The sequence below is a fragment of the Salvelinus sp. IW2-2015 genome, linkage group LG14, assembly GCF_002910315.2.
Source record: "Salvelinus sp. IW2-2015 linkage group LG14, ASM291031v2, whole genome shotgun sequence".
NCBI classification, from domain to species: Eukaryota; Metazoa; Chordata; class Actinopteri; order Salmoniformes; family Salmonidae; genus Salvelinus; species Salvelinus sp. IW2-2015.
Window position 1 is genome coordinate 8302636 of NC_036854.1, and position 9229 is coordinate 8311864.

General features: G+C 47.5%; 1 long non-coding RNA gene across 2 annotated transcripts; it reads right to left on the minus strand.

Annotated features, from left to right (window-relative positions):
* Positions 1-1506: 1506 nt before the first annotated feature.
* On the minus strand, positions 1507-2719 carry LOC139028742 (uncharacterized). 2 transcript variants are annotated; one of them, XR_011480967.1, is made up of 3 exons: positions 2688-2719; positions 1985-2055; positions 1507-1534 (listed from the first exon to the last, which is right to left on the minus strand). It is a non-coding gene; the product is annotated as an uncharacterized lncRNA (long non-coding RNA). The 2 variants fall into 2 exon arrangements; XR_011480968.1 differs by lacking the exon at positions 1507-1534 and adding an exon at positions 1774-1809.
* Between the last annotated feature and the right edge of the window lie 6510 nt (positions 2720-9229).

Sequence of the window (9229 nt, forward strand, 5' to 3'; positions counted from 1 at the left end):
TAGCGTCCTGACACATTCCCACGTTTGCGCTCTTCTCTTTGGTCCCTTCCACCCCACCCACTTCCTGCGTTGTGTTCCGGTTTTGTTAGGTTAATCTAAACAGGTACGCTACACTACCACACACAAACTTGCACATATTGTATCATGATGTCTTAATGCCTAGACCTATGTCCATTAAGGGTAGACTAAGTATGGGCTAGCCCTAATCCCATGCCAATACGCACACTGTACCCCTCGTGCCACCTGTTCGTATGCTCTGCCTGGTTTTCCTTTCCACCTTACACTTAAACCACCGGTCTCCGCCCGCGTCCCCCGCTCACCTAGCCGCCCACACCGCACCTCCGCCCCCACTCTCACCCACCCCAACCCCCCCCCCCCCCTCCCCCCCACCCCCCCCAGCCCCGACCCTTCCCGCGCCCCTGCAAGCCTGGCCAGTGTAGGACATGTCTTTGTCCATCCCCAGAGTTAATGAAGCTACCTCTCTTATGAACCAACAGTCATACATCAGACCTCAATCTGATGGCCCAATCTAATACCATGGGGGGGGGGGGGGGGGGGGGGGGGGGGGTGTTCTGTGTGTTGGTGTGTTGTGGGTGTGTGTGTGTGTGTGTGTGTGTTCCTGTGGTGTGTGTTCCTGGTGTGTGTTCCCTGTGGGTGGTGGTTCCGTGTGTGGTGCTGTTTCCGGTGGTGTGTATGTTCTGGTGTGTGTGTGTGACACCAGTCCATAATTCCAACTGGTGTCCCCATCTCCCACCACATAGATCTAATCACAACACACACTCCCATCCAATAGGAAGTACCCCGTGTGTGCTCTGACCCTCTCTGTCTCCGGCCATCTGCAGCAACGTACCATATCCACTCATTCAATACTGGGTCATATTGCGAGTGGCTTGATCCTATGTTGGGCGAAACCTGCCTATGTCTGCCGTCCACTCCTAGCTCAGAGGGGTGCTCTGTCCACAGTGTTGGTAGCGTTGGACCCCCTGGCAACGTTCTGACTAATCCAGCTAATGTCTGTTATCTGTTTTCTCAGGCTGGCTCACAGGAACGCTTCCAGACGGACTCTGCCATGACAGCACTCAGCTACAGGAAGCATGTAGAACCATAGTAATCGTTTCCATTTTGGTCACTGTTTCCCTCTGTCCCTCCACCTGTCAGTAACCATTATGACTCCCTGTACCTCCTACCTTGTCGAGAACCATTGTAGACTTCTGTCCACCTACCTTCAGTAACCATTAATTTCGCTCCCCTACCTGTCGTAACCATTAGACTCGTCCTCCTACCTGCAGTAAACCATTAGACTCTGTCCATCCTACGTCAGTAACCATACTCGTCACCTACCTGTCAGAACTAGACCCTGTCCACACTAACTGTCAGTAAGCCATAGACTCTGGTCCACCTACCTGTCAGTAAAACCATTGCGCCCCACCTCAGTGATAACCACCTACCTGTCATAACCATTAGACTCTGTCCTCCTACACTGTCAGTTAACCCATTGAGACCGTCCCTCCTACCTGTCAGTAACCATTAACCTCTGTCCAGCCTACCTGTCAGTAACCATTTAAAGACACTCCCCTAGGTGTCAACCATAACCGTACCTAATGTCAGTAACCAATTAACCTGTCCAACCTACCTGTCATAACCATTAGACTCTGTCCATCCCTAACCTTACAGTACCATTAGATCTGTCACTACCTTCAGTAACCATTAGACCTCTCCCTCTACCTGTAGTAACCTGATTAACTGTCCCTTGTCTCCTACGCAGTAAACCATGACTCTGTCCACCTACCTGGTAGTAACCATTATTACCTGTCCCCTACCTGTCAGTAACCATAAGACCTTACTGTAGACACTGTCCACCTACTGTCAGTAACCATAACTCTGTCACCTAAACCTAGCCGTCCCACTCATAACCATTAGATCTGTCTTCCTACCTGCCAGTAACCATTAAGACCCTGTCCACCTACGTAAGTAACCATTAGACCTGTCCACCTTACTGTCAGTAACCATTAGACTCTGTCCCCTACTGTCCAGTAACCATTAGACTCTGTCCACCTACCTGTCAGTACCATTAGACCTGTCCTCCTACCTGTCAGTTAACCATTAGACTCCCACTACCGTCGACCATACTCTGTCGCATACACATGACTCACCGGTAACCATTAGACTCTGTTCCTCCTACTGTCAGTAGAACCAATTAGACCTGTCCCTACCTGCCATAACAGTAGAGCTCTGTCCAACTACCTGTCAAGTAACCCAGTAGACTCTCGTCCACCTACGCTGTCAAGTAACCATTAGACATCGTCCCACTTCCGTCAGTAACCATTAGACTCTCTCCACCTACTGTCAAAACTAACACCACCTACTCAAAACTAGACACTGTCCACCTACCTTGTCAGTACCCATTAGACGTCCTCTGTCCTCCTACTGCCATAACCATTGCTCCTCCTAACCTGTCAGTAAACCAGTTAGACTCTGTCCACCACCTGTCCAGTAACATTAGACTCTGTCCCTACCTGCCAGTAACCATTAAGACTCTGTCCACCTCTTCTACAGACTGTCCCTAGCGAACCAGTTAGACCGTCCCACCTACCTGTCAGTAACTCATTGTAAGACTCGTCATCCTACCCTGTGCGTAACCATTAGACTCTGTTCCCCTACCTGCATAACCATTAGACTCTGTCCACCTACCTGTCAGTAACCATTAGACTCTGCCCTCTACACCTGTCAGAACCATTAGGACTGCTGTCCACCTACTCTGTCAGTAACCATAGACTCTGTCCTACCTAACCTGGTCAAGTAACCATTAGAGCTCTCGTCCTCCTTACCTGTCAGTACCATTAGGCTCAGTCCTCCTACCTGCTCAGTACTTCAATATTGCTGTCCTCATACTACACCTTCATAACCCATTAGACTCTCTCACCTCCACTGGCCAATAACTATTAGACACGCCACTACTGTCAGTACCCCCATAGACTCTCCCCACCTGCCATAACCATTAGGACCATCAATACCTGTCAATAAACTAGACACGGCCACCTACCTAGTAACGCATAGACTCTGGCTCCTACTGGCAGAACCATGAGACTCCTGTCTCCTACTGTCATAACATTAGACTCTGTCCACCTACCTGAAACCATCTTAGCTGTTCCTACTGCCAGTTGTTATCTGGTAACAGTCAGGGGCTGTAGTGATTGACCTGTGGGTTAATGGTTAATGAAAAGGAAAGATCCATGTCAGAATAGCATACGGAACAGCTGGCACTGAGGGGGCACAGCCAAATTGGCAGGGGAGGCTAGCCCTACTTTGTCTCTACCCTTAATGGACAATAGTCTGGCATAGACAGTCATTGGTATACCAAGTATGTGCAAGGTTTGTGTGATGGTAGTGTACAGTACCTGTTAGCATACTGCTCTATCCTGGAATGAGTGTCATCATGAGAGAGCTGGGGTGACTGGGAAAGCCTGAAGAGAGGGAATGGAGGGGTGGAGACGGGTATAACATGAAACACAATAACAACCAAAAAGACTTCAATCAAATGAAACAATCAGCAGCTAGAAATCTAGGAGAATATAATCAACAAAGAAACAACAGAAGATTGTGCTGATCTAGGAAGCCAGTCAGGAGTTACTGCACTGCTAATGGGATGAGAGGAGGTTAGGAGGAAGAGGAGGCTGTGAAGGGGAGGAAGAATTTGGTAGGTTGGTTGGTCAATCGGGCAGACAGGCAACATGCGGTATGACGGCTTAGTGGGGGTGGTTGGGGTGGTGAGTTGTGGATGCAGGGACAGGGAGGAGGGCAGACTGTTCAGGGGCATTCTGATCTCCCCGGGGCGGGGCGTGCAGATACTCACTCATACTGCTCCGGACACATGCTGATGAGAGTGACGGGACTGTAAGAGAAACGGAGGGAGGAAGGGAGGTGAGGGAGGGAGGTGAGGGAGGGAGGGGACAACAATCTTTAGGGCCACATCACATGAACAAGGTTAAGAACCAAATGCAACAGGAGGAGAGTACAGGTGGTAGGGTTCCAACCAATGATGTATATAAACCCTGGATTGCTGATGCTATGTATTGGCCAGTGAGAAGCATGGTCGGCCATATTGGTACTCCCCAGTAGGATCAGTCCTCCATAGGAATGAATTGAATTCTACAGTATTTCAAATATATGTTTCAAGGACAAAATTACATTGATTTATGTATTTTTTCCTGTAGTGAGGACAGTAACATTAGTAATTTCAAAAAAATATACTTTAAGGTAAATGTTTTTATATATTTGTTCATGTTTATTTTTATGTTTAGTTCACATAATATACTTTATGCATTAAGGTGTCTGTAATAGAATAAGCATGTCAAAACGAATATAGACATTAATAAATTTAGCTTCTATAGCTTCCAAAATATGTTTTACAAAGGTGGGAGGTACCATGGTGGCTTCAACACAGCGCCCCCTATCAGTCCACTACATATCAACTCAGAAACTTCCTTTTTTCAGGACCCTGTCTTTCAAAGATAATTCCTAAAAATCTAAATAACTTCACAGATCTTCATTGTAAAGGGTTTAAAAACTGTTTCCCATGCTTGTTCAATGAACCATAAACAATTAATGAACATGCACCTGTGGAACGGTCGTTAAGACACTAACAGCTTACAGACGGTAAGAAATTAAGGTCACAGTTATGAAAACTTAGAACACTAAAGAGGCCTTTCTACTGACTCTGAAAAACACCAAAAGAAAGATGCCCAGGGTCCCTGCTCATCTGCATGAACGTGCCTTAGGCATGCTGCAAGGAGGCATGAGGACTGCAGATGTGGCCAGGGCACTAAATTGCAATGTCCGTACTGTGAGATGCCTAAGACAGCGCTACAGGGAGACAGGACGGACAGCTGATCGTCCTTGCAGTGGCAGACCACGTGTAACAACACCTGCACAGGATTGCTACATCCGAACATCACACCTGCGGGACAGGTACAGGATGGCAACAACAACTGCCCGAGTTACACCAGGAATGCACAATACCTCCATCAGTGCTCAGACTGTCCGCAATAGTCTGAGAGAGGCTGGACGGACATTGCAATTTTATTGGACTGAGGGCTTGTAGGCCTGTTGTAAGGCAGGTTCTCACCAGACATCACCGGGAACAACGTTGCCTATGGGTACAAACCTACCGTCGCTGGACCAGACAGGACTGGCAAAAAGTGCTCTTCACTGACAAGTTGCGGTTTTGTCTCACCAGGGGTAATGGTCGGATTTGCGTTTATCGTCGAAGGAATGAGCGTTACACCGAGGCCTGTACTCTGGAGCGGGATCGATTTGGACGTGGATGGTCCGTCATGGTCTGGGGCGGTGTGTCACAGCATTATCGGACTGAGTTTGTTGTCATTGCAGGCAATCTCAACGCTGTGCATTACAGGGAAGACATCCTCTTCCCTCATGTAGTACCCTTCCTGCAGGCTCATCCTGACATGACTCCAGCATGACAATGCCACCAGCCATACTGCTCGTTCTGTGCGTGATTTCCTGCAAGACAGGAATGTCAGTGTTCTGCCATTGCCAGCGAAGAGCCCGGATCTCAATCCCATTGAGCTGGTCTGGGACCTGTTGGATCGGAGGGTAAGTGCTAGCGCCATCTCCCCCAGAAGTGTCTGGGAACTTGCAGGTGCCTTGGTAGAAGAGTGGGGTAACATCTCACAGCAAGAACTGGCAAATCTGCAGTACTTAATGCAGCTGGTGGCCACACCAGATACTGACTGTTACTTTGATTTTGACCCCCCTTTGTTCAGGGACACATTATTCCATTTCTGTTAGTCACATGTCTGTGGAACTTGTTTAGTTTATGTCTCAGTTGTTGAATCTTGTTTTGTTCATACAAATATTTACACATGTTAAGTTTGCTGAAAATAAAAGCACTTGACAGTGAGAGGACATTTTTTTTTTTTCTGAGTTTATGTTCAAATCATTGGTTCCAACAAGCGGCTATGCTTAGAATAGCCAGAAGGGGGCGACAACAGGGGCACGCAGTAGTACACAGGCAGAAGCCCACCCCAAATCCTAACCTTTACCAGTATTAGGGAAAACTGACCTTAGATCAGCATCTAGGAGCTCATCCAAATAGAATCTCCCCTTTAGTCTTGGGACTTTGGTCCAATGGTTTCTAATGATTCAACTATTCATTTCCAAGTGATAATTGAGTCCCTATTTAAAGAATTTTCGTGGAATATTCCCAAGCAAGTCTTTGTAGCCCCAGACCTGTACTTAGTGTAGTTGTTAAGTATGCTTTTTAAGTTTCTGCACTGATTACATTCGCCGCTATTATTAGGCATACTTGACATTTGACAGCAATACCAAAATGATCAAGAGATCATATTCAATCTGTCTTTCACTTATTACAGTGTCATTTCATGTGCAGTCTTCAAAATGAAAATCTATTTCGAAACATTCAGGGTTGTACTGCACAGCGCACACAGATGAAACACCACCTAAAATGAATTTAATACAGCGAGAAAGAACGGTTGCTAAATATAGACGTGATAGGAAGAGAAGCATCTTGTTATTTTGGAGATGGAGAGGATGTTTAGATAATTGCTTGGGTGCTCTGAAGGTTACTGGTGTTTTTGTTCGCAATGTGAAAGTGGAGACATTGAAACAAAGTGCTGCTTTGTGGATAAGTGTCTCTCGCAGTGGGAAAGAAAGCAGTAGTCGTCACTTCTCTGCCCACGAGGAGACTCCTACTGCACCAGATCCCTCAGGGAGGGAGAGATTGAGCTGTTTTGGGCTGCTGTCTGTGGTGTACTACCACTTTGTGCAGCCCTGTCAACTGGTGCCATTAGGAAGTGGGCTTTTTCACCTGAGAGCAGCACCAACCAGGGTTTGAGTTGATTTGTTTAAAGCCATACACTGCTGTGCTGAGCTCTTCAAGTTTCTTCTTTTACTCACGACAGGCTGGGCCAGGGGTGTTGTAACCCCTGGAAGGGTGCACTCTTGTGAAAAAAAATGAAGAAAGCGAGGGAGGAAGGAAGGGAGAGAGAGGGAGACCTTGGGAGCGTTTAGCTCTGAAAAATGTTGCTGTTGTGAGTGCAGTCAGAAAAGGTAGAAGGAGTATAGTTCCTGGAGAGACAGTGATGTTGAGCATAAAGAGTTCACTTTCCCCTGGGATGGCAGTGTGCCAAAGGCAAGTCCAACTACATCCTACCTCCCTGGGCCTGGCTATACGGAGCAACCAGACACCAATAGGACTCAATATCATGTCAACAAACATCAAAACATGATATTTTTTTTGCATTGTACAATAATCACATGACAAACAAAAAGCAAACATGTAGATTTATGTACCTCACATAATACATTTAATCGTCTATTTCTGACTAAATCACTTTTCTTTACAAAGTGTGTGGATGGCATTTGTCTTTCAAACGTTGTCATAACTATTTTCTGGTACAGTTTTTCACACGTCTCTGCATTGAACCATGTTCCTGGCAGGCAGAGTGTGTCTGTGTGGGTATTATTGTATCAGGGAAAGTGGCTGACTGGGATGTACAGACAACAGTAGAGCCAACGGTAATGAACCTTGGCTGGGAGACAGACACACTGAGAAACAGTGAAACACAGAGTTTTAAAGTTGATGAGATGACACTGTGTGCAGAGTGCTGAATATATTGTGATGCCAATTCTGATCCTATAGAGAGATGTCGCTGGAGCAGCAACACAACTAGCCTACGTGGTACCTAGTTGTGTTGAGTAAAAGGTTGCCCTCATCAGTATGGTTTACATGATGTTGTATTGTGTCGTACAGTATATTGTACCTTTTCACTGAATACCAATGACATTATTGAATCCAATTAAATCCTGAACACACTTCTATGCCAGTGCACCTCAATAGTCTTGAAGGACAAGCTGCCCTGACACTCTTTCCTCCCCTCCTCTATCAGGGGGCTTAAGAACACCTGACACTCTTTCCTCCTCTCCTCTCCTCTATCAGGGGGCTTAAGAACACCTGACACTCTTTCCTCCCCTCCTCTATCAGGGGGCTTTAAGTAACACCTGACCAGCTCTGTCCTCCCCGCTCCCTCTTATCAGGGGGCTTAAGAACACCTGACACTCTTTCCTACCCCTCCTCTATCGGGGGCTTAAGAACACCTGACACTCTTTCCTCCTCTCCTCTATCAGGGGGCCTTAAGAACACTGAAACTCTTTCCTACCCTCCCTCCTCTATCAGGGGGCTTAAGAACACCTGACACTCTTTCCTCCCCTCCTCTATCAGGGGGCTTAAGAACACTGACACTCTTTCCTACCCTCCTTCTATCAGGGGGCTTAAGAACACCTGACATCTTTCCTCCCCTCCTCTATCAGGGGCTTAAAAAGACAACTGACCGCTCTTTCCTCCCCTCCTTCTATCAGGGGGCTTAAGAAAGCACCTGAACACTCTTTCCTCCCGCTCCTCTATCAGGGGCTTAAGAACACTGACACTCTTTCCTCCTCTCCTCTATCAGGGGGCTTAAGAACAGCCTGACACTCTTTCCTCCCCTCCTCTATCAGGGGGCTTAAGAACACCTGACACTCTTTCCTCGCCTCCTCTCCTCTATCAGGGGGCTTAAGAACACCTGACACTCTTTCCTACCGCTCTCTATCAGGGGGCTTAAGAACACCTGACACTCTGTTCCATCCGCCTCCTCTATCAGGGGGCTTAAGAACACCTGACACTCTTCCTCCTCTCCTCTATCAGGGGGCTTAAGAACACTGAGCATCTTTCCTCCTCTCCTCTATCAGGGGGCTTAAGAACATCTGACACTCTTTCCTCCCCTCCTCCCTATCAGGGGGGCTTAAGACACCCTGACACTCTTCCTCCCCTCCTCTCCTCTATCAGGGGGCTTAAGAACACCTGACACTCTTTCCTCCCCTCCTCTCCTCTATCAGGGGGCTTAAGAACACCCTGACACTCTTTCCTCCCCTCCTCTATCAGGGGGCTTAAGAACACCTGAACACTCTTTTCCTCCCCTCCCCTCTCTATCAGGGGGCTTAAGAACACCTGACACTCTTTCTCCCTCCTCTATCAGGGGCTTAAGAACAGCCTGACACTCTTTCCTCCTCCTCCTCTATCAGGGGGCTTAAGAACCAACCTGACACTCTTTCCTCCTCCTCTCCTCTATCAGGGGCTAAGAACACCTGACACTCTTTCCTCCTCCTCCTCCTCTATTCAGGGGGCTTAAGAACACCTGACATCTTTCCTCCT